At 36.7% G+C, this 26789-nt stretch overlaps 2 long non-coding RNA genes and 1 pseudogene across 2 annotated transcripts; 1 reads left to right on the top strand and 2 right to left on the bottom strand.

Annotated features, from left to right (window-relative positions):
- Positions 1 to 1322: 1322 nt before the first annotated feature.
- On the bottom strand, positions 1323 to 1821 carry LOC114395775. Its single transcript, XR_003663099.1, has 3 exons — positions 1799 to 1821; positions 1672 to 1707; positions 1323 to 1585 (listed from the first exon to the last, which is right to left on the bottom strand). It is a non-coding gene; the product is annotated as an uncharacterized LOC114395775 (long non-coding RNA).
- Positions 1822 to 6306: 4485 nt separating this feature from the next.
- Positions 6307 to 10776, top strand: LOC114397137 (annotated as a pseudogene).
- A 3031-nt stretch (positions 10777 to 13807) lies between these two features.
- LOC114395671 lies at positions 13808 to 14277 on the bottom strand. The gene is made up of 2 exons (XR_003663082.1): positions 14119 to 14277; positions 13808 to 14044 (listed from the first exon to the last, which is right to left on the bottom strand). It is a non-coding gene; the product is annotated as an uncharacterized LOC114395671 (long non-coding RNA).
- Positions 14278 to 26789: the final 12512 nt, after the last annotated feature.

Below are 26789 nucleotides of genomic sequence, written 5' to 3'. Positions count from 1 at the left end.
CTCAAGGAAATCATACCATGGTTGAACAATCCCTTTACCATCAATGACAGGATTGAGGGTTTCAAATTTCCATGTGGAGGGCCAAATCGTCTTAATATTGTCATGTGATGAGCACAAGAATTAAGAGACATATATGTAGAAGGTGAAATTTTCTATAGATAAAAGAAAGTAAAATTAATATTTGGATTAATAATTTTTTTAGCATGCTAATATAAGTAATGTTAACTTACCAGAGGCTGAGGATCACCAAGCAATGCCTGAGTAATTTGAACGGTCCAAATATGGTCTTTGGATGCATTTATATTGTAGAAATGCATTGTAGTTGCAGAATTTCAATTGTGGGTAGGTGGTGATAACAAAGAAAAGAAAAAAAGGGTTTAGAAGATTAAAAAGGTACTCCCTTGACTTGGTTCCATTGCCCATTACTTAAAAGAGTAGCCCATATATTTCACTTCCTTTTTTTGACAATTGATATTCAAGCAAAGTCTGAATAATAATAATAATAATAATAATAATAATAATAATAATAATAATAATAAAATTAAATAGAATCCTAAAGCAATACTCAGGACAATTTAATGGTGTCACAAACCTCATAGAGTTTGAATTAATCTAGCTTCCTACAATAAGAATTAAATTTATGATTTAAAATGCAAAATTGCATAAATCATTTAAATAATTAAGTCAATTGCATAATCCATGATTCACGAGCATGGGCTGCCTTGTATCTAGAACCTCCACTAATTTTTTGTACTTGGTTATGGTTGATAAAAAATGTTGTTGTGTAACTCAAAACATAAAAACTAAGAGCGCATCTTGCAAATGCTGCCTAATGAAAACCACCAACAGAAGCAACGAAAACGATAAAACCAAAATAATGTTTTTATCAGGAAATCACTTTAATTTACCGGGATAACATCTAAGAATATCCAGAAAAAAGGAGTTGCTTGAAAAGTGGTTTTCTTAGGGAATTTTTTCTTTTTATTAAAACTAAGTGATACCGCAAGAAATGCTCACTTGGTATAAGCCATACAATGTAAATACAACATAAATTTAACCAATGGTAAAAAAGAACACCAAATCACTTGACAACACCAGATTGTTGTGATCACAAAAGTACAAACCCCCATGCCCATAGTCAAACAATATTAATTTTTTGAAAGTGTGAAATCCCAAACCCTAATCCCATCCTACAGCCAAAATGGTGCAGTTGGTGTGATAACTGTTAAAAAAAAAACACGCGTTGCATGAAATAATTTAAGAGATTGATTTGCTCAAATATACACATAACGATAGTATAAAGTAAAATTTGAAAGCTACATAATTGATTATATTCTTATATTCATTATCAACTAAGGACTTGACACATTTTAAAATTCTACCAAACCAAATTTCAAATTCAAACAAATAATAATAATGAAACAACGAACCAACAACAAAAGATTTAAACAACCACAACATAGTAAGGTTTAATGCTCGTAAAAAAAACCTCTATGACGAGGTTTTTGGTGGAAGGCCAACCAGCAGTTACATCCTCTTCAATCCCACATTCGTTTTTCCCTCTTCGGATCTTGAAGTAACCATCCTGTGATTAAGATTAAATTAATCAATTAGCCAAGGCATATCTTAAGTAACAAGCATTCAAGTTGAAGAACAATTAAAGAAACATACATCTCCTCATTCTCTGTTCCACTGATTTGCGAGAAGCTGAAACAATGAAAATTACCCAATAAAATTTTGAATTTCAGATAGTATGTCCCAGGGGACTGAAATGTCAATCTGGAACATGCTAACATACCCAATAGTCCTCCCCATCATTGAGAGGCACCTCTTGGGATTGAAAAGTGTGGTTTAACTAAAATTAAGAGAATAACTCAACCAAACACTTAAATCCATTGATCGCAGAGTTTAACTGCAATAACTAAAGGAAGAAAGTTTTATACCTCCATGCCATTGATGTGATCTGAACTCAGCTTTTAGAGTGCGCCTTCATGGTTCAAGATCTGACTTGAGGAAAGGTTTTAACTTGTCTTCAAGGAAAGCATTCCCAAACACCTGAGAAAAAAAAAATAAAGAATACAAATTTGTAGCCACAATCTCTTCAAAGAATTTCTAAAACATAGAAGAAAGCATTTATGCATGTCCAATAAACCATGAGGAGCGACATTATGAACCTAACCAACTCCATCTAAACAAATTTTTAGCCACAATCTCTTCAAAGACTTTCAAAAACATAGAAGAAAGCATTTATGCATGTTCCATAAACCATGAGGAACCACATTATGAACCTAACCAACTCCATCTAAACTCCAAAGGAAAAAAGAAGGCCTCTAGGACCTCGTAGTTGCCATTACAAACCCCATTCCTTTTTCCTCATCGAAAAGTCATGTCTAACAATGCAAAAGTTCTGTCGTACAAGAAACTCCTAAAAGCCTATAACCTTGAAAATCAAGCAAAAAGTACCAAACTTTTGCGCCGTAAACCAATTTTTATTCGCACAAGGTAAAGTATCAATCATCAACCACTTTAGAAAAAGAAAAAAAAAAAGAAGAGTGTCGTAATTGTGTCAATAGTGACCTCTCCATCAAGGAAAAATTTCCTTCCATCATTTCCTGTGTATGCAAGTACCTATTTTGGAAATTTCATCAGTCACCTAATTTGCTTCCTATTTTGAATTTGAACAGCTTTAACAGTAGAAGAATCATGTGACTCAACCACAAAAATTAAATAAAGAAGAGAGGGGAAATTATTACTTTGTAGTGGCAATGAGTCTGGAGGAGTTGATACCATCAAACCATGCCAAGTCTTATCTATATTCCATCTTCATCAGAAGAGGGTTGGTACTTTCTACCCTGGTTATTGGTCTCTCAGTTCCCTTTTTTGGTAAGTCTTTCTACTTCCTATTCCCATGTCTTGGTTGTTGATCAATTTTACTTTCAAAGGAATTGTCTCTTCAACATTATTTCTTTACATAACCTGGAATCTATTTATATATAGACCAACTAAGGGAACAATTAATTGCATTACTTTCTCATTTCAAAAAATCTTTGTACTGTGACACTATGTATATTAACAACAAATTTAATTTTCCTTTTTTACAGGTCTAGTGATGTCATTGATTGGATCATTACTCACAATGCTTGTTGTAAGTTCCATTCAACTTATCTTATCTGTTCTTACTCCTAGAGTTTCTGACCTTAGCATTTTACTAATTAAAACCAACCTTGATGACAGACTTTGATACTACCCTGTGCTTGTTTCCTAAGAATCTTGCGAGGCAAAGTGACACGAACACAGGTATGATGATTTTACTATTAAATTATACAGCTCAATATAAATCATAAATTTATAAGGTTGAGTTGATAACTACTCCCTCTATTTTTTCATCTCTTAACTTTGGAAGATGGTGCACAAATTAAGAAATGTACTAAATATCCTCATTTATATTTTAACTTCCTAATAGGATATTTTTTATTATTTATCTCTCGTTTCCTCACTTAGTGGGATAAGGCTTTGTTGTTGTATTTGTCTCTTGTTTACAATAAATGTGTAAAATATTTAAGAATTAGGTAGAGAAAAGGATACACTTGAAAAATCAACAAATATTTTTTATGCATCACTAATTTATTTCAAACATTACTTGCATAGTGATGATCAACTCTACCTTGACTCAACTTTTGTTTCATATGTCTACAGGCAGCACTTTGCATTACAATTATCATAGTAGGTGTTGTATGTTCTACTTTTGGATCATACTCCGCCCTTGCCGAGATTGTGAAGAGTTTGAGGGGATGAAGTTTTGAGATTCAAGTCCTGGAAGATTAGATATGTGATATGTCTGCCGCTATTTAGTTTGTCCAGATATTTTATCTAGTTTGATTGCACATGAAATGCACCGTTTAAATAAAAAGGAAAGAGAAAGAAATAATAATATAATAATATAATAATACAAACTCTCCCCCCTCAGCTAAAACTCCCGAGACCCTTCTCCCCCTTCCCGAAACTTCCATTTTCTTTTTTGTGCAGCAGCCCACCCCTTCTCAAAGCTAACACTTTTGCCCCAAAATTTAATCTTTCGGTCCTTCACCCATCTCCTCCCATGGTTCCGAAATTTGCAAGCTTTTTACATCTTTGGGTTTTTCCAAGCACGAGAAGGTGACGAGAAAAAGGGGAAAACACTACGCATCTCCTAGGTTTTTCTATTTGATATCTTTAAGGTAAATGTTTACGACCCATTATGTTAGATGAGTATGTTATAGCACTAATTAGTCATGGGCTATGAGAAAAAGAGTTAGAAACTATGTATTAGAGATTATTGTGATTTTCTCGAAACCCTAGGTTTTCCAAAATTGGGGATTTTGTCTAATCCCTTGTACTATTATGTAAATGCTTAGGTTCTGTGAAAAATACAGTGGTTGACCTTCCTAACAGCAATAGAAGTCAGTGATTGCGTTATTTAGGTGAGTAGCTAATATACTTAGCGATTTCCTTAAAGTTCATTTATGGAGGAACAAGTATACTTCCGAACATATATATTTTTGGTGATCTTTGATATATATTTTGAGATCTTGATAATATACAAGGATGAATGTTGAACTGTTTGTTTAATTTTATTTATGCTGAGTTCATGAAGGATATGTCGTTTGCTACAACGAAGAGATAATATAGCCTATGAGTTGATTTCTCATAGTATAATGATTATATTTCTGTTTGCTACAACGAAGAGATAATGTAGGCTATGAGTTGATTTTTTTTTTATAGTAAATGATATATGTTGTTTGCTACAATGAAAAAATAATGTAGCCTATGAGTTAAATTCTCATAGTATATTTATATGTTGCGTTCGTTGCAACGAAGAGATAATGCAGCCGACGAGCTAAATGCCATAGTTATATAATTACCGTTCACCATAACGAAGAGATAATGTGGTCTATGTGCACATAGTAGAATAAATACTTGATTTTAAAGTAATTATTTTGGGATACCAAGTTATGAGAAGTTCTGAAATGTATATTCTTTGCGTACATGGATTTCTAAAAGCAAGTGTATCTTTCGTTCATTATTTATTTAAATGTAATTTTAATATCTTTTGAAATGGAAGGATTCGTGTTAAATGGTGCTCTCTTTCATGTCTGCTTTGTATATTATGCTCTCACTAAGTCCTTGTGACTTACCCCTTTATGTTATTCTTTTCTCAGATACCCAGTAGTGGAGTAACCGATTTCTTGGGATTTGCTGACACACCCAGGAACTTGATTATCTTTTTGGTAGGTCCCCATTGTGTATGATGGATATTTTTGGTTGTAACTCCAGTATAATGCAGCTATAGGGGCCAGGGTAGTAGGAGATTTAGAGAGAATTCTTGTATTTTGAAATGTAAATGATTCTCTCTTATAGATATGATGATGATGAACTTATAATGTTTTGAGACACTTGGTGATTAGTAATTATAATCCACTTTGTTATTAAATGGATGAGATGAGATACCAGCATCTGGATTTGTCTCTATATATGTGTGTGTGTGTGTTTGTGTGTGTGTGTGTGTGTGTGTGTGTGTGTTCTTTTACAGGTTATGTTGTATAGGATAGGCTGGCCAGACTAAGTGACAAAGTTGGTATCAGAGCCCAGGTTGATAGGTCATATAGCTGCATTGTTTGGTTTGTTATGGAATCTTGTTTGTAACTTGTGTACCCGGGCACAAATTACATGCAAGAGGCTATGACAATCCATGTTAGACTGGAGTTATTGTCTTAGTGTATGTGATTCCGAGTTGTTTCTCTAGTTCTTCGTAATTAAATCTTTGACCTTTACTATTGTCTTAGGTCAAGATGCCACCCAGGAATAGACGTGTTAATGAGGCAGTTTCTGATGAGGCTTCTGCTCAACCCCAAGATGTAGCTCCAAGAGGCCGTGGACGTGATCGCGGTCGTGGACGGGGAAGACTTGGTAGGGGTGGTGGAATGCCAGAGGTTGAGGTTCCTAGGGCTACACGTGGGAACCCAACACTAGCTCAGTTAACGGCTAATATGCAAAATATACAAGAGATTTTAGGGCAATTAGTTGATGTGGTTGGGGAACGCAGGCAACAACAGGCAGGGGCAACAACAACCTGTTTCTGAGATTGGTCAAGAGGGTGTGCAACATGAGCAGCCCCTGGTTCAGCCCACTGTTGCGGAGGTTCCCTTGAGTGCATTCACAAAGCTTAATCCACCGACTTTCAGCGGCTCAGACATTCATGAGGATCCTCAGACCTTTGTAGATGAGGTGTCATAGATATGTCGAGGTTTAGGTTGCTCCCCTACTCGGATGGTACAATTTGCAGCTTTTCGTTTGCATGATGTAGCAAGGGGATGGTATGAGACTATGCTCCTTGCAAGACCAGCAGGATCACCTCTTTTAGCATGGGATCAGTTTGTCGAGTTGTTCTTAGCTCACTTTTTGCCTCAAAGTGTTAGAGACAATAGAGCACGTGAGTTTGAGACTCTTGTGCAAACTAAAAAGATGTCAATGATGGAGTATAACATCCAATTCATGCGACTTTCCAGATATGCACCACACTTGGTGGCTACTGAGAAGTTACGAGTTCAGAGGTTCTTGGAAGGTTTGAAGAGTTATTTGTTCATGGCAATTGCAGGACATGGTGACATGACTTATGATCAGGCTCTGAATAGGGCTTCAACTATTGAGCGAGGAAACAGAGATAGGGGTAGAAATCCTCATGACTCACGCAAGAGGTTTCGCTCGGATACATCTCGTGGTGGCCATCAGGGCCACGGTGGTGGAGGTTTTAGAGCTGATACAAGTCAGCCTCGGCAAGGTCAACAGGGAGGTCGTCTGCCACAAGTCACTCAAGCTAGTCAGGTAGCTAGTACAACTCATAGTCGGGGTGTTGCACAGCATCGTGCGGCTTCTGTTGGGACCCTTATTACTTGTGCTACATGTGGAAAGACGCATACCGGACCTTGCAGGCAAGGGTCAACAGGTTGCTATCGATGTGGGCAAGTTGGACATTTTGCTAGGAGCTGTCCTATGTCACCTTTTCAGCCATTTTCTAGTGGAGTGGCAACACCCATGGTCCAGATGGGACAATCTAGTGGTTCGGGATCACGTGGACCAAATGGATCATATCGAGGTGGTAGAGGATCAGGAGGCAGAGGACAGGGGCAGACGAGTGGAGGGCAAGCTCATGTGTTCACCTTGACTCGCCAGGATGCTCAAGCATCCAATGCCGTTGTGACAGGTATACTTTGCATAGATTCTTAGGATGCACGTGTTTTGTTTGATTCTGGAGCTACACACTCCTTTATATCTCCTTTCTTTGCAACTACTTTAGGGAGAGACCCATCACCTCTGAGTGAATTTCTGATAGTGGCTACCCCCATGGGTCACTCTTTATTAGCAAATTCAGTGTACAAATCTTGTGAAATTTTGTTAGAAGGAAAATCATTTAAGGTAGATCTTATAGAGCTAGATATGGTAGACTTTGATGTCATATTGGGTATGGATTGGTTGGCTGCTTGCCATGCTACTTTAGATTGTCATAATAAAGTGGTGAAGTTGGATGTGCCTGAGGAACCGACCGTTGTGTTTCAGGGTGATCAAAATTGGTCATCAAGTAATTTGATTTCAGCGGTAAAATCTCACAGGTTGTTGAGGAAGGGTTGTCAAGGTTACCTGGCGATGGTAAAAGATGTCAATGTGCCGGTAGCAGAGTTGGGGCAGGTCCCGGTGGTATGTGAGTACCCTGATGTTTTTCCTGAGGAGTTGCCTGGTATACCGCTAGATAGGGAAGTAGAGTTTGGCATTGATTTGCTTCCAGGAACTCAACACATATCTATACCTCCATATCGGATGGCTCCAACTAAACTTAATGAGTTAAGGGAGCAATTGAAGGATCTTCTTGACAAAGGTTTCATTCGTCCTAGTTGTTCCCCTTGGGGTGCACCAGTCTTGTTTGTCAAGAAGAAAGATGGTTCACTTTGTTTATGTATCGACTATCGACAATTAAACAAGGTGACTGTGAAGAATAAATATCCTCTACCCTGTATTGATAATTTGTTTGATCAACTTCAAGGATCTCAATGTTTCTCAAAGATTGACTTGAGAGCTGGATACCACCAGTTGAAGATAAAGGTAGAGGATATTCCTAAGACAGCTTTCCGCACTCGATATGGACATTATAAGTTTTTGGTGATGTCTTTTGGATTAACTAATGCTCCTGCAGTTTTTATGGACTTGATGAATCGAGTCTTCAATTCATTCTTGGACCACTTTGTGATAGTTTCCATTGATGATATTTTGGTGTATTCTAAAAGTAAAGAGGAACATGAGCAACACTTGAGGTTAGCCTTACAAACCTTGAGGGAACATAAGTTGTATGCAAAGTTCTCTAAATGTGAATTCTGGTTTGATAGTGTGGCCTTTTTAGGTCATGTGGTATCTAAGGATGGTATAAGCGTAGATATGAAGAAAGTGGAAGCAATTCAAAGTTGGCCTAGGCCTACATCAGTGTTAGAAATTCGTAGTTTCCATGGACTTGCTGGATACTACCGTTGGTTCATTAAGGATTTTTCGAGACTTGTAGCTCCTCTAACCAGACTAACATATAAGCAAGTGGCATTCCAATGGAATGATGCATGTGAGCAAGGTTTTCGACAGCTAAAGGATTGCTTGACATCTGCACCTGTCTTAGCCTTACCTTTGGGTGGTGGAGGTTATGTGGTTTATTGTGATGCATCGAGGATTGGACTGGGGTGTGTCTTGATGCAACATGGGAGGGCGATTGCTTATGCTTCTAGACAACTCAAGAGGCATGAACAAAACTATCCTACACATGATCTAGAGATGGCAGCAGTAATCTTTGCTCTTAAGATTTGGAGGCATTACCTATATGGTGAGACTTGTGAGATCTACACGGATCATAAGAGTCTTAAGTGTTGCAGATGCTTTGAGTAGAAAGTCTATGGATAGCTTAGCTCACATTGTTGAAGTTAGGAGACCAGCAGTGAAGGAGTTTCAAGATCTTGTCGTTAGTGGAATAAGGTTTGAGGTCGCGGGCACTGAATCACTTTTAGCCCATGTTCATGCTTGTTCCACTTTAGTGGATACCATCAAGGTCACTCAAAGTGAAGACCCTCACTTAAGGAAGATTGTGGAGGAGACTCAAGCAGGAAAGGTTTCTGATTTTGTAGTTGATTCTGAAGGTGTGTTACATTTTTGGGACTCGCCTATGTGTTCCTAATTCAGGAGGCCTGAGGGAAAAGATTATGGAGGAAGTTCATTATTCCTCTTATACTATTCACCCAGGTTCTACTAAAATGTATCAAGACTTGAAAGAGTTCTTTTGGTGGGAAGGGCTGAAAAAGGATATAGCTGAATTTGTATCTAGATGTCTAGTATGTCAACAAGTTAAAGTAGAGCATCAAAAGCCCGCAGGTTTGTTTCAGCGAATTGATATACCTGAATGGAAGTGGGAAAGGATTACTATGGATTTTGTGACGGGGTTACCTAAAACCTTAAAGGGTTATGACTCAGTTTGGGTGATTGTAGATCGATTGACTAAGTCAGCGCACTTTTTGCCTGTGAAAACTACCTACTCAGCAACTCAATATGCCAAGATTTATTTAGAGAGGATAGTGTCCTTGCATGGAGTGCCATTGTTCATCATATCAGATCGGGGCCCTCAGTTCACAGCTCAATTTTGGAAATCTTTCCAACTGGCCTTAGGGACTAGATTAGATTTGAGTGCTGCTTTTCACCCTCAGACTGATGGTCAATCAGAAAGAAGAATACAAATCCTAGAAGATATGTTGCGCGCTTGCATGCTTGATTTTGGAGGTAGTTGGGATCAATACTTGCCTTTGGCAGAGTTTGCTTATAATAACCGTTATCAATCTAGTATTCATATGGCACCTTTTGAGGCCTTGTATGGGAGGCGTTGTAGATCACCGATTGGATGGTTTGAAGTTGGAGAGCCTAGGTTAGTAGGCCCGGATTTAATTCAAGAAGCCGTTGAGAAGGTTAAGATAATTCGAGATCACTTGTTGACTGCTCAGAGTAGACAAAGTCTTATTCAAATCAGAGATGCTGACCTTTAGAGTTTAGTGTAGGAGAACATGTATTTTTGCGTGTGTCTCCCATGAAAGGTATCTTATGTTTTGGTCGCAAGGGTAAACTTAGCCCCAGGTTTATTGGTCCTTTTGAGATTCTAGAGAGGGTGGGGCAAGTGGCTTATTGTTTAGCCCTCCCGCCAGATCTATCAAGTGATCACCCAGTATTTAATGTGTCGATGCTTCGAAAATATGTTCATGACCCTTCTCACATTATTCAACTTCAGTCAGCGCAACTTGATGAGAATCTCAGTTATACAGAACAACCAGTGGCTATAATGGACAAACGTGTGAAACGTTTACGTTCTAAGGATGTTGTATCAGTGAAAGTGGCTTGGAGAGGGCCAGCAGGAGAGGAGATGACTTGGGAACCAGAAATCATTATGCGTGAGAAGTATCCTCACTTGTTTGAAACTCAAGGTTAGTCATAGATCAAAATTCGAGGACGAATTTTTTTCAAGGGGGACGAATGAAATGCACCGTTTAAATAAAAAGGAAAGAGAAAGAAATAATAATATAATAATACAAACTCTCCCCCCTCAGCTAAAACTCCCGAGACCCTTTTCCCCCTTCCTGAAACTTCCATTTTCTTTTTTGTGCAGTAGCCCACCCCCTCTCAAAGCTAACACTTTTGCCCCAAAATTTAATCTTTCGGTCCTTCACCCATCTCCTCCCATGGTTTTGAAATTTGCAAGCTTTTTACATTTTTGGGTTTTTCCAAGCACGAGAAGGTGACGGGAAAAAGGGGAAAACACTACGCATCTCCTAGGTTTTTCTATTTGATATCTTTAAGGTAAATGTTTACGACCCATTATGTTAGATGAGTATGTTATAGCACTAATTAGTCATGGGCTATGAGAAAAAGAGTTAGAAACTATGTATTAGAGATTATTGTGATTTTCTCGAAACCCTAGGTTTGCCAAAATTGGGGATTTTGTCTAATCCCTTGTTCTATTATGTAAATGCTTAGGTTCTGTGGAAAATACAGTGGTTGACCTTCCTAACAGCGGTAGAAGTCAGTGATTGCGTTATTTAGGTGAGTAGCTAATATACTTAGCGATTTCCTTAAAGTTCATTTATGGAGGAACAAGTATACTTCCGAACATATATATTTTTGGTGAGCTTTGATATATATTTTGAGATCTTGATAATATATAAGGATGAATGTTGAACTATTTGTTTAATTTTATTTATGTTGAGTTCATGAAGGATATGCCGTTTGCTACAACGAAGAGATAATATAGCCTATGAGTTGATTTCTCATAGTATAATGATTATATTTCTGTTTGCTACAACGAAGAGATAATGTAGCCTATGAGTTGATTTTTTTTATAGTAAATGATATATGTTGTTTGCTACAACGAAGAGATAATGTAGCCTATGAGTTAAATTCTCATAGTATATTTATATGTTGCATTCGTTGCAACGAAGAGATAATGCAGCCGACGAGCTAAATGCCATAGTTATATAATTATTGTTCACCATAACGAAGAGACAATGTGGTCTATGTGCACATAGTAGAATAAATACTTGATTTTAAAGTAATTATTTTGGGATACCAAGTTATGAGAAGTTCAGAAATGTATATTCTTTGCGTACATGGATTTCTAAAAGCAAGTGTATCTTTTGTTCATTATTTATTTAAATGTAATTTTAATATCTTTTGAAATGGAAGGATTCATGTTAAATGGTGTTGTCTTTCATGTCTGCTTTGTATATTATGCTCTCACTAAGTCCTTGTGACTTACTCCTTTATGTTATTCTTTTCTCAGATACCCAGTAGTGGAGTAACCGATTTCTTGGGATTTGCTGACACACCCAGGAACTTGATTATCTTTTTGGTAGGTCCCCATTGTGTATGATGGATATTTTTGGTTGTAACTCCAGTATAGTGCAACTATAGGGGCCAGGGTAGTAGGAGATTTAGATAGAATTCTTGTATTTTGAAATGTAAATGATTCTCTCTTATAGATATGATGATGATGAACTTATGATGTTTTGAGACACTTGGCGATTAGTAATTATAATCCACTTTGCTATTAAATGGATGAGATGAGATACCAGCATCTGGATTTGTCTAAATATATATATATATATAGTGTTCTTTTACAGGTTATGTTGTATAGGATAGGCTGGCCAGACTAAGGAAGTCATAGTCTGTGCGTCGGTCATGTCTCAAGAGTGGGTCGTTACAACACATCCACAATTTTAAGTCAATTTTTTGCTTGCCATGACTTTTCCAATCTGTTTATTTGTGGTTTTTCTGATCCCCTGTTACCTTACCATAAAAAGTTTTGCTCATGTTTGAAATATTGGTAATCATAGAGTGTGGCAGAGGAAACACCTAAGAGTTTGTAAGAAGCGATCAAATGAACTTGTTGAAGAGATTTTTTATTTCTATGTTCAAAGTGTCTAGTGCAATCTTTTGTTGATGATAAAGGATATTTATAACCATTTAATGCAGCAAATGCAATATAGAGTACTTAGTCACCAAAAGGGCTCCAACATAAATTATAGCACAATGAATAGGTAGTGTCTTCAATTTTTCATTCAAGACAGCAATGTTTGTTAGGCTTAATGCATGCAGCTCATACTTAGTTGCCTAACCTTACTTTGTTACTTTGTTCGTTCTTCATAATTTATGGAGAATAAAGGCATGGTTGGCATGTTGAATAAACTTTCTAATCATAAAATTTCAAGTTATAACACATTATTTTCACTAACCTGCGCTCATTCATCTTAGTTTTTAATCATAAATTTTCCAAGACTTTTGGTTTTATTATTCTTTTAAGAATCATAATTAAATTAACATCAACAGAGAATGCATGTACCTGCAGGAAGCCATAAATGACAAAAAAAGGCTCACAAAAACATTGGTTATGTGAGTTGTCTTAATGGAAGATATACCTTTGCTTTCAATGTACTCAATGACGATCCTAGTGACAGACCAGCAATTGTGCCCCCACTGAGAATTAATAAATGTATGATGTTAAATAGATGAAAATGCAATTAACTATGATTTAAATCAAACACAGTTAGGAAAGACGGCAAGCAACAAATTAGCCATGCAAACTTATAACCTTAAAAATCTTGTCATCACAGGTAAATTTAATTTAGCTAATTACGTAAAATTTAGAAAAATTACGATTAGAGTATTATTTACAACTTATCCCATTAATAAATTTTGTTTGCACAAACTTACATTCCTTTTATTTTTTTATTTTTTTTATAAGAAGACATAAGATTATACCAAAATTAATAATTACAAAATTTTGATACAGTTCCTTAAATATTTTTGCGCTTCTTGTATTAGAGTTAGAGTTTCGCCTAACAATTTGCATAATAAAAAATTTTGTTAAAAGTTTTCATACTTATCAAGGTGAAAACACTAATTCTAACTACATATCATTTCTTTTTTTCTTTTTTACGTACCACACTACATATCATTTCTAAAAATTCTTAAGTAGCTACATCTAAATTTCGCACCATATCTGCATTTTTCCAAAAAAAAAAAAAAACACTCAAGAGAGGTATATACACATTAAATTAGGAGACAAATAAAACAAAAAAGAAAAAAAATACTTGCAACATATTTTCAAATCCAATCATTTCAGCACACTTTCTATTTCTAATTCTATAAGTTAAAAATTTACTAAAAAATACAAAATCACGTGATGTTCATTAAATAAGAATATATAAGACTAATATAAGTTTATAATTTGTATCCAAGAGTCAATGCTAATCAATGTTCTTAGGACATTAGTTAATGTATCTACAAAAGTATAGACATGTAAATGTAATCTTTCCTCTAAGTCTGCCACTTCTTCAAGGTTTCCTTAAGTACTCAGTGTTCATATGTTTTGTCGTTTCTGATATGAGTGCAATCACTTCATCGCACCAATTACCAAAGAGATCCAAAAGCCTCTTCTTCTTACCTACTGTAACTCAGACAAATGAATTTGTTTCAATTACAATAACAATTGATACACACAACAAAAGGTAAACATACCTTCTGGGAAAGGGTCACTTGAAGGGGGTTCCCCATGGAAAGCATACCACTGCATCTTGCCATGGCCAACATCTGAAGCAACAAAGTACTGGTTCAAGCCCAAGAACACCCGATACCTTCATGTAATCACCAAAACAGAAACTTTAAATAGTAGAACAGTTTATAACATTGTCCCAACATTTTATTTGGGAATGAAGTACCTTACCCAACGGTATCAATATATGGGGGCACATATCTTGTTAATCCCCTGTAGCATGTGAAACTCGAGTAATTTGCTTCTTGCCGCCCAAAGAGTTTTGAATGCACCTAAGAAAAAAAAACAGAATAGATTGAATGGTAAAAGCAACGAAAAGAAGAAACTCATTTGTTAATAAAGCTAGAAGGGAAGGATGGTATATTTTAATTATTTGGTTCCTTGAACTTAGTTATTTTGGGCTTAAGTAATTATGGGTCATGTTTCTAGAGAATTCTTGTAGTGTTTGGAGTGTCTAGATATTTCTTATGGTTTTAATATTCTGTAGAATACTCTTTGGATCTCTAGAGTTGAGAACTCTCTAGAATTAGTGTGTCTAGAGTTCTCCTTAGTGTAGTATAAATAGAGATGTAATCCTACACATTTGTATCAAGCAAAAATACAAAGTTCTCTCCTCCATAAAGAATTCTCCTTCCTATCAAGTGTCTATTCAAAGTCTCCAATATTCCTAAACACTTTTCCTAAACATAAAAAGCCTTATTTCCAACAAAGTGGTATCAGAGCTTCAAGATCCTCAAAAGATGGCGAATGGAGGTTTTCCTTTCCAAATGCCGATGCTCACAAAGAACAACTATGATAATTGGAGTATCAAGATGAAGGCGCTACTAGGAGCTCAAGATGTGTGGGATATCGTAGAGAATGGCTTCGAGGAGCAAGATGAAGCCTCGCTAAGCCAAGGTGTAAAGGAGACGTTGAAGGAGTCAAGAAAGAGAGACAAGAAAGCTCTCTTTCTCATTTATCAATCGGTGGATGAAGATACATTTGAGAAGATATCCAACGCAACGACGGCCAAAGAAGCATGGGATAAGCTTCAAACTTGCAACAAAGGAGTTGAGCAGGTAAAAAAGATTCGTCTTCAAACTCTTAGAGGTGACTTTGAGCGTTTGTTTATGGAGGAGTCCGAGTCAATTTCTGATTATTTTTCTCGAGTATTGGCCGTAGTCAATCAACTTAAAAGAAATGGTGAAGATGTTGATGAGGTGAAGGTCATGGAAAAAATACTTCGAACTTTAAATCCAAGTTTTGACTTCATTGTTACCAACATTGAAGAAAACAAGGATTTAAAGACCATGACTATTGAGCAACTCATGGGTTCCTTACAAGCATACGAAGAAAAACAAAAGAGAAAAATTAAACAAAAGGAGGCTACGGAGCAACTACTACAACTCAACGTAAAGGAAGCAAACTATGCAAATTACAAGAGCCAAAGAGGACGAGGTCGCGTCCAAGATCGTGGACGTGGACGAGGACATGGAGGAGAAGGAAGAGGTGGTTACAACAACCACTCCAACAAATTCAACAATGGAGAAAGAAGTTGGAATCCACAAGTAACAAGAGGTCGTGGAAGAGGAAATTCATGGTCGAGGTATGACAAATCACAAATCAAGTGTTTCAATTGCAACAAGATTGGTCACTATGCATCCGAGTGTAGATTCTCGAAGAAGGTTGAAGAGAAAGCTAACTTTGTAGAAGAAAAAGGCGGAGAAGAAGAAACTTTGCTACTCGCGTGCCAAAACAAATTTGAAGAGAAAAGAAACAAGTGGTACCTCAACACCGACGCAAGCAACCACATGTGCGGCGATAAAAGCATGTTCGTGGAGATCAATGAAGCGGCAATTGGCGATGTCTCATTTGGAGACGACTCAAAGATACCAGTCAAAGGCAAAGGTAAAATTCTCATACGTTTGAAGAATGAGAGTCATCAATTCATATCCAATGTCTACTATGTGCCTAACATGAAGAATAATATTTTGAGCTTGGGACAATTATTAGAGAAAGGCTATGACATCCATTTGAAAGAACATAGTCTTTTCTTAAGAGATTGTAGACATAACTTGATTGCTAAGGTGCCTATGTCAAAGAATAGAATGTTCCTCTTGAACATTCAAAATGATGTGGCAAAGTGTCTCAAGGCTTGCTATACCGACTCTTCGTGGCTATGGCATCTACGGTTCGGGCACCTCAACTTCGACGGTCTAGAACGTTTAGCGAAGAAGGAGATGGTGAGAGGCTTGCCTAGCATCAACCACCCAGACCAACTTTGCGAAGGATGTCTAATTGGGAAGCAATTTCGTAAAAGTTTTCCAAAGGAATCAACAACAAGAGCAACAAAGCCGCTAGAGCTCATACACACCGATGTCTGTGGACCAATCAAACCCAACTCATTTGGTAAGAATAAGTACTTTCTCCTCTTTATTGATGATTATTCCAGAAAAACCTGGGTTTATTTCTTGAAGGAGAAATCATAAGTGTTTGAAAACTTTAAGAAGTTCAAAGCCCTCGTGGAGAAAGAAAGTGGTCTTTCCATCAAGGCCATGAGATCTGATCGAGGAGGAGAGTTCACTTCAAATAAGTTCAACAAATATTGTGAAGACCATGGAATCCGTCGCCCACTGACAGTGCCAAGATCGCCACAACAAAATGGAGTAGCAGAGAGAAAGAACCGGACCATACTTAACATGGTGCGAAGCATGCTCAAGAGCAAGAAGATGCCGAAGGAGTTTTGGGCTGAAGCAGTGGCATGTGCAGTTTACCTAACAAATTGTTCTCCAACAAGAAGCGTGCATGAGAAGACACCACAAGAAGCATGGAGTGGAAGGAAGCCCGGGATCTCTCACCTCAAAGTGTTTGGAAGCATTGCCTATACCCATGTTCCAGACGAAAAGAGGACAAAGCTTGATGATAAAAGTGAGAAGTACGTGTTTGTGGGTTACGACTCAAGATCCAAGGGGTACAAGCTCTATAATCCAAATAGTAGAAAGATCGTCATAAGTCGCGACGTGGAGTTCGACGAAGAAGATTGTTGGGATTGGAGTGTTCAAGAAGATAAGTATGATTTTCTTCCTTATTTTGAAGAAGATGATGAAATTGAACAACCAATCATAGAGGAACATATTACACCACCTGCCTCACCGACACCAAGGCTGGATGAAACAAGTTCAAGTGAGAGGACACCGCGACTAAGGAGCATTGAAGAGATTTATGAGGTAACCACAAACCTAAACGACATTAACCTCTTTTGTCTTTTTGGTGATTGTGAGCCTCTAAGCTATCAAGAAGCAGCGGAAAACATAAAGTGGAAAGACGCCATGGACGAAGAAATCAAGTCAATCACGAAGAATGATACGTGGGAACTTACTACACTTCCACGAGGACACAAAGCAATCGGAGTAAGATGGGTGTACAAGGCAAAGAAGAATGCTAAAGGAGATGTGGAGAGATACAAAGCAAGATTGGTGGCTAAAGGCTATAGTCAAAGACAAGGAATTGACTATGATGAGGTATTTGCTCCTGTTGCTCGTCTTGAAACTATTAGACTGATCATTTCTTTGGCAGCCCAAAATAAATGGAAGATCTATCAAATGGATGTGAAGTCAGCCTTCTTGAATGGTTTTCTCGAAGAAGAAGTCTATATTGAGCAACCACTGGGCTATGAAGTAAAAGGGCAAGAAGAAAAAGTCTTGAAGTTGAAGAAGGCGTTGTACGGTCTCAAGCAAGCACCGAGAGCTTGGAATGTTCGAATCGACAAGTACTTTCAAGACAAGAACTTCATCAAGTGTCCATATGAGCATGCACTCTATATCAAAGCGCAAAGTGGAGATATTTTGATTGTGTGTTTGTATGTAGATGACTTGATCTTTACAGGGAACAATCCAAGCATGTTCGAAGAGTTCAAGAAAGATATGTCAAATGAATTTGAGATGACGGATATGGGGCTCATGGCATATTATCTCGGCATCAAAGTAAATCAAGAAGACAAAGGAATTTTCATCACCCAAGAAGGCTATGCCAAAGAAGTCCTTAAGAAGTTCAAGATGGATGACGCCAATCCAGTTGGCACCCCGATGGAATGTGGCAGCAAGTTGAGCAAGCATGAAAAAGGAGAGAATGTGGATCCAACTCTTTACAAAAGTTTGATTGGAAGTTTACGTTACTTGACATGTACAAGGCCGGATATTCTCTATGCTGTAGGAGTAGTAAGTCGCTACATGGAAGCTCCAACCACAACTCACTTCAAGGCGGCAAAGAGAATCCTTCGATACATCAAAGGTACAACAAACTTTGGCTTGCACTATTACTCTTCTGACAATTATAACATTGTTGGCTATAGTGATAGCGATTGGAGTGGAGACTTGGATGATAGAAAGAGCACTACTGGTTTTGTGTTCTTTATGGGAGATACTGCTTTCACTTGGATATCAAAGAAGCAACCAATAGTCACACTATCAACTTGTGAAGCCGAGTATGTCGCTGCCACATCATGCGTTTGTCATGCAATTTGGCTAAGGAACTTGTTGAAAGAGTTAAAAATGCCACAAGAAAAACCTATGGAAATATGTGTTGACAATAAATCAGCACTCGCTTTGGCAAAGAATCCAGTCTTTCATGAAAGAAGTAAGCACATCGACACCCGTTACCACTTCATAAGAGAATACATTGAGAAGAAGGAGGTAAAGTTGAAGTATGTGATGTCTCAAGATCAAGCTGCCGACATTTTCACAAAGCCACTTAAGTTGGAAACTTTCGTGAAGCTAAGGAGTATGCTTGGAGTCACAAATCAAGTTTAAGGGGGGATGTTGAAATATAAACTTGATTTGGGCCTAAATTAATTATTTGGTTCCTTGGACTTAGTTATTTTGGGCTTAAGTAATTATGGGTCATGTTTCTAGAGAATTCTTGTAGTGTTTGGAGTGTCTAGATATTTCTTATGGTTTTAATATTCTCTAGAATACTCTTTGGATCTCTAGAGTTGAGAACTCTCTAGAATTAGTGTGTCTAGAGTTCTCCTTAGAGTAGTATAAATAGAGATGTAATCCTACACATTTGTATCAAGCAAAAATACAAAGTTCTCTCCTCCATAAAGAATTCTCCTTCCTATCAAGTGTCTATTCAAAGTCTCCAATATTCCTAAACACTTTTCCTAAACATAAAAAGCCTTATTTCCAACAATTCCATCTGCTCCTATTAAAATATCACCATCATGTTGCTCTCCATTTTCAAGGATCACTCTAACCTGATGTGAATGAAAAGATAATTCAAAATTGGAAAACCACTAACATAAGTCTTAATCAATCAGAAATTAGTTGTACAGAGAAACTTAAACCTTGTTAGGTTCCTGAATAAAATATTAAGCATCAAATTTTGATGCAGCAAAAGAAAAATGAACAGTAAAACAATTTCCAACACAAACAAATCTTCAATCCAATTTTGTAAGCTGTATAAAAGTGGTTACAAAGAAATCAGCTCGGAATATAACACAAAGAAATCAGCTCAGGAAAATTTACCTCGTGAAGCGCTACCACAAACCGGATCGCAAAGGTGAAACCCTAATCCCAATTCTCCTTTCCCCCTTCCACTTCAATTCAAATCTCTGAGTTGTGGATCCTTATTTTTTCGATTTTTTTTGTACTGCAATTGCTTTCGTTGTGATGGATTCCTTGGTTTCTTCGTGAAGCATCCCACGGGAGACAGAGAAGTGAAAAGATAAAATAATTTTGGAGAAAAAAGCAAAAGACGTGTTGCTGTTTTGGAAAAAAAGCAAAACATGTGTTGCTGTTGAAAAAAAAGTAAAACACGTATCCAAAACAGGTGTCTAATTTTTAAGCAGGGAAGTGTGATGTGGAAATGCCCAAAAAACCAACAAATTGGACACATGTCATCAGCTGGAGTATGGACATAATAGTAATTTATCTATACTTCTCTTTTATAATATAGGATATAGATAATATTAATTTGGGCTAATAAGTCTTCTAATATTAGTTTTCTTAGTCTGTGTAAAAAGTTCTAAGACGACATAAATTATAGGCTGAGAGAGTACTTCATAACAATGCATTTATTACAAGTCATATTATTTTTTATTATATTACTATTAAATTATTTTATTCTAAATTTTTTAAAAACATTTAAATTAGGATTCATTAAATATTGATTAATAAATATATTCTTAGAATAGTATTAATGAATATATTCTTAATGTTTTTGTATGATTAATAATTATAAAAATAAATTATTAACTATATTATAAAAAGTAACATAATATATATTAATATCAATATGAAAGGGTAACTATATTTTTTTATTTTTAAATAAATCTGTTAGAAATCATTAACAAGTTGTTGGTTCAAATGGAATTAGCTTCGGTCTCCTAAAATAAGATCTCGAGTTCGAGTTTTGTGGATGAAAAAACATGATTGAGAAGGGAAACCACAATAAAATTCGACAAAATAAGGGTTATGTATAATGCTCCAATTGTCGTGAAAGATGAAAAATAAATCCCAAAATAATTATCATTTTAATTTTTTAATGCAACATGATTTATTTTTTTATTTATATCTCTTATAATATTAATTATGGGAAAATAAATCTATAAATAAATTAATGATACTAAAGATAACTTTCTAAAATTGTCACTCTCTTTCATATGTTTATTAATTATTCTTGGTTTGTTTGAAAAACCTATGATGATAATTATTATGGGATAGATGGACTATTTCATAACAACGCATTTACTACACATCATATTAATCCATTATTTCACATGTCTCGTGTCTTAATTCTAGTTTTAATTAGGTATAATGACACCATCAATTGTTGTTATTGGTGATCATTTGTCTTAATTATAGTTTTAATTAGGTATAATGACACCATTAATTGTTGTTATTGGTGATCATTTCATGTTCTCACTTTTGTAACCAACTTGATGTCGTTCCTATTTATGGGTTGCTTATTTTCTAATAAAGGACGGACCTTGAATTGAGTTTTAATCACCTTCTAAAGTGTGAAAGTGAAACTCCTTAGTTACTTGAGTGATTCAAGAAATTGGTTTATCAAGGAACACCACCTTGTGTGTGACACCAATTTCGGATGAGTGATTCTTCCAACCACCTTCTTCATTCTCCTTCTTCATCATTCTAAACCATCATTCTCCATCCAACACATTCAAACTTTGAACCAAATCCCTTCCATTCAGCCCTCCATAAACTCGCCACTTTCTCTCTCCTTATCCAGTCCATTTTCTGAATTTTCATACAAGTACAAAAAAACAACCTTTGAAGATCCATCCTTAACCCTTGTGCAAATGGGTTTACATCATTTTGGTAATCAGAGCTTTGGTTCAAGGGTTTTTCAAGACTGCTTGGGCTGAAATTTCTTGGTAACATCCTTCTAATTTTTTCTTTGCCATTTTATATTACCTTGTTCATGCTATTTTTTTTATTGAGGTTGAACCATTGCAAAAATTAGGCCTTTAATTTCATGTTAAAAAAAAAAGGCAGAAACTTATTTTTAAAAAAAATTATTTGGGCTGAATGGTTCATGCTATAATAGCTTTCAAAAATTCTTGAAGGTAATATAATTGGTTATTAGAAGGTTTGAATTACCAAATTCCGAAGTTTAATTCCTTCAAAAAATCCCATTGTGTAGTTGCTGAAATTTTTGTCCTTGTTCTAAGCCTTTGTTAGCCTAACCCTAAGTCTTCTCCTTGTCACAAATTGGTGGTTAAACTTTGTGTCAACTTTCTCTTGAATTGCTTTAGAACTCAAGGAGAATTCTAGAGTGGAAAAAGGAAAGAGTGCACAAAATTGAAAAAAAAGCCATATTTGAGAGATACACTTGAGTGCGGTGAGGTTCTATTTTCTTTATAACTATTATTATTTTTATTTTGAATATGTCAGGTGGTGGTGAACATCATTGGATGGGGCACAAAGATTCTTGTTGGATGCTCTCAATGCTCAAATGCAAAGACTATTGAGAGAACAACGAGGAGTTGTATGAAAGAATTGAGCGATTAGAGAATCATGAACGTCATGAGGAAGAAAGGAGATGAGGAAATGGTGGTGGTCCAAGGCCAAACCGAATTGAAGGAGTCAAGCTCAACATTCCTCCCTTTAAAGGCAAAAGTGATCCGGAGGCATATTTGGAGTGGGAGCTCAAGATAGAGCATATCTTCTCATGTAACACCTATGAGGAGGCCCAAAAATTGAAGCTAGCAGCCATGGAATTCTTGGATTATGCTCTTGTGTGGTGGAACAAATTGCAAAAGGAGAGAGCTAGAAATGAGGAGCCTTTGGTGGAAACTTGGGTTGAGATGAAAAGGATCATGAGGAAGCGGTATGTGCCGGCAAGCTATACTAGGGACTTAAAATTCAAACTTCAAAAGTTGTCCCAAGCCAAGATAGAAGAGGATGAAGAGGTAACTATGGCTAGATTTCTTAGTGGTTTAAATAGTGATATTCGTGATGTTGTTGAGCTGCAAGAATTTGTTGAAATGGAGGATTTGCTTCACAAAACAATCCGAGTAGAGCAACAATTGAAGAGGAAAGGTGTGGCCAAAAGGAGTTTCACTAATTATGGTTCTTCTAGTTGGAAGGACAAGAGTAAAGGGGCTGCCACCTCTAATACAGCACCTATACCATAAAAAACTCCTCCAAAATTCCAAGAACAATCCTCAAAAAAGAGCCGGGATGTGAAGTGTTTTCGGTGCCAAGGCTTGGGACATTATGCATATGAGTTCCCTAACAAGAAAGCCATGATTCTTAGAGATGGAGATTACATTAGTGAGTCCGAAGTTGAAAAGGGAGAAGAGAGTGAGGATGATGAGGAGGAAGTGGAGAAAACACCGGAGGGAGAATTGTTGATGATTAGGCGGTTACTTGGCCATCAATTGAAATCTATGGAGGAAAGTCAAAGAGAAAACATTTTCCACACTAGATGTTTGATCAATGGCAAAGTTTGCATGGTGATCATTGATGGAGGGAGTTGTACCAATATGGCAAGTGAAAGACTTGTGTCTAAATTGAATTTAGTCACAAAACCACATCCTAGGTCGTATAAGCTTCAATGGCTTAGTGAGGATGGAGAGGTGCAAGTAAGGAAGCAAGTGGAGTTGGATATTTCCATTGGAAAGTACAATGATAAGGTGCTTTGTGATGTTGTTCATATGGAGGCCAGCCACTTACTCTTGGGGAGACCATGGCAATTTGATAAGAGGGCTAATCATGATGGTTTCACCAACAAGATCTCTTTCACGCATCAAGGCAAAAAGATAGTGCTCAAACCATTGAGTCCACAAGAAATGTGTGAGGATCAAAGAAAAATGAGAGAGAAAATTCTTCAAGACAAGAGAGAAAAAGAAAAAGAGAGCCAAACACTTGAGAGTTCAAAAAGTAAGGACAAAAAGAGGGAAACACAAGACAGGAAAAAGATGAGTGAAACACTTGAAGTGAGGGAGAATTTTCTAGCTACAAAAGGAGAGGTCAAAGAGTTGTTTCATTCAAAACAGCCCCTATACTTGTTGATTTGCAAAACTTATGTTTTGACCACTAACACTTTTGACAACTTTGAATTTCCTTCTAGTGTGAAAACTCTTTTGCAAGAATTTGAGAATGTGTTTCCATCAAGAGTTCCAAGTAGGTTGCCATCATTGAGGGGAATTGAGCATCAAATTGATCTCATGTCGGGAGCTTATTTGCCTAATAGGCTAGCTTATAGGAGCAACCCTCAAGAGACCAAGGAGATCCAAAGACAAGTGGAAGAACTCATTGGTAAGGGATGGGTAAGAGATAGCAAGAGTCCATGTGCTGTCCCGGTAATTTTGGTTCCAAAAAAAGATGGTTCTTGGAAGATGTGCTCCGATTGTAGAGCTTTAAACAATATTACCATTAAATATAGGTATCCAATACCTAGACTTAATGATTTGCTTGACGAATTACATGGTGCTTGTTTCTTTTCCAAAATTGATTTGAAATGTGGTTACAATCAAATAAGGATTAAAGAAGGAGATGAATCGCTTTCAAAACTAAATATGGATTATATGAATGGTTAGTTATGCCTTTCGGTTTGACTAATACACCATGCACTTTTATGAGATTAATGAACCATGTTTTGAGAGAATTCATTGGTAAATTTGTGGTGGTGTACTTTGATGATATCCTTGTTTATAGAACAACCCTTGATTTGCATGTTGCACACTTAAAATTGGTGTTGTGTGTGCTTAGGAAGGAACAATTGTATGCTAACCTTGAAAAATGCATTTTTTGCAAAGACCACATTGTGTTTCTTGGTTTTTTAGTGAGTTCCAAAGGGGTTCAAGTTGATGAAAGAAAAGGTCAAGACTATCCAAGAGTGGCCTACACCTAAAAGTGTGACCAAGGTGAGAAGTTTTTGTGGCCTAGCAAGTTTTTATAGGCGATTTGTGAAGGATTTTATCACCTTGGCAGCACCTTTGAATGAGGTAATTAAAAAAAATGTTGTTTTCAAATGGGGGGAGAAACAAGAAGAAGCTTTCAATGCTCTTAAGCAAAAGTTAACCAATGCCCCCATACTTGCTTTGCCAAATTTTTCAAAATCTTTTGAAATTGAATGTGATGCTTCAAATGTTGGGATTAGGGCTGTATTGTTACAAGAAGGCCATCCAATTGCTTATTTTAGTGAAAATTTAAGTGGTCCTACCCTTAACTATTATACTTATGATAAGGAGTTGTATGCCTTAGTGAGAGCATTGAAAACATGGCAACACTAACTTTATCCTAAGGAGTTTGTGATCCATAGTGACCATGAGTCCCTAAAATACTTAAAGGGACAAGGCAAACTAAAAAAAAGGCATGCCAAATGGGTGGAATTTCTTGAGCAATTCCCTTATGTTATTAAACATAAAAAGGGAAAAGGAAATATTGTTGTGGATGCCTTGTCAAGGAGGCACTTTTTGCTTTATATGCTTGAAACAGAAATGATTGGATTTGATTGCTTGAAAGAAATGTATGAAGGAGATGACACCTTTGGTGAAATCTTCAAAAATTGTGAAAAGTTTTCTAAAGATGGTTTTTATAGATATGAGGGCTACCTTTTCAAAGAAAATAAATTATGTGTGCCCAAGTGTTCTACTAGAAACTTGCTTGTGAGCGAAGCCCATGAAGGTGAGTTGATGGGGCATTTTGGGGTCCAAAAGACCTTAGATACATTGAAAGAGCATTTTTATTGGCCTAACATGAAGAAAGATGTGCAGAACTTTGGTGAGCGATGTATTGTTTGCAAAAAGGCCAAGTCAAAGGTAATGCCTCATGGTTTATATACCCCTTTACCAATTCCGGATTCTCCATGGATTGATTTATCAATGGACTTTGTTTTAGGGCTGCCTAGAAAAAGTAATGGTAAGAATTCCATATTTGTTGTTGTTGATAGGTTTTCTAAAATGGCTCATTTTATTCTTTGTAGGAAATTTGATGATGCTAATGATGTGGCGGATTTGTTCTTCAAAGAAGTGGTGAAACTCCATGGATTACCAAGAAGCATTGTTAGTGATAGGGACTCCAAGTTCCTAAGCCATTTTTGGAGGACCTTATGGGGAAAGTTGGGTACTAAGTTACTATTTTCTACTACTTGTCACCCTCAAACAGATGGACAAATAGAGGTCATGAATAGGACTTTGGGTACCTTGCTAAGGACCGTTTTGAAAAAGAATATTAAAAATTGGGAAGTTTGCTTACCTCACATTGAATTTGCTTATAATAGGGTTATGCGTAGCACCACTAGTTGTTCTCTTTTTGAGGTTGTTTATGGTTTCAATCCACTAACTCCTCTTGATTTGTTGCCAATGCCTAATATTTCAGTTTTTAAGCATAAGGAAGGACAAGGCAAAGCGGACTATGTGAAAAAGCTCCATGAAAGAGTTAAGGCCCAAATTGAAAAGAGGAATGAGAGCTATGCTAGACAAGCAAACAAGGGGCACAAAAAAGTTGTTTTACAACCTGGAGATTGGGTTTGGGTTCACATGAGAAAGGAGAGGTTTTCATAGCAAAGGAAATCCAAGCTTCAACCAAGAGGGAATGGTCCATTTCAAGTACCTGAAAGGATAAATGACAATGCATACAAGATTGAATTGCCCGGTGAGTATAATGTGAGTACTACATTTAATGTGTCTAACTTAGCTCTTTTTGATGCAGATGGAGAAGTCGATTTGAGGAAAAATCCTTTTGAAGAGGGAGAGAGTGATGAGGACATGGCAAGGACTAAGGGCAAGGAACCTTTAGAAGGACTTGGAGGACCTATGACAAGGGTTGGAACAAAGAAGGCCAAGGAAGCTCTTCAACACGTGTTAACCATGCTATTTGAATTTAGGCCCAAGTTACAAGTGGAGAAGTTTCGGATTGTCAATTGCACCATGTTCCAAGAAGAGTAGAGGGTGCCACCTTTGTTGAGTGTTTTTATTAGCATTTTGTTAGTTGAAATAAAGGCCCAAACTTGTGTTAAAGTGGCTGTCAATTCTCTTTGGATTTGCACCACCTATGGACTTGTTTTAATTTGAAGAAATAAAGGTTTAATAAGGTGGAAACTCTAGGCTTGTGGCTGCCTCTTGGCTGACCAGGAGTTGTGCATTATTTCACATGTCTCGTGTCTTAATTCTAGTTTTAATTAGGTATAA

The sequence above is a fragment of the Glycine soja genome, chromosome 18, assembly GCF_004193775.1.
Source record: "Glycine soja cultivar W05 chromosome 18, ASM419377v2, whole genome shotgun sequence".
NCBI lineage: Eukaryota > Viridiplantae > Streptophyta > Magnoliopsida > Fabales > Fabaceae > Glycine > Glycine soja.
The sequence above is the reverse complement of the archived record's forward strand: the minus strand, read 5'-3'. Positions and strand labels throughout refer to the sequence as shown.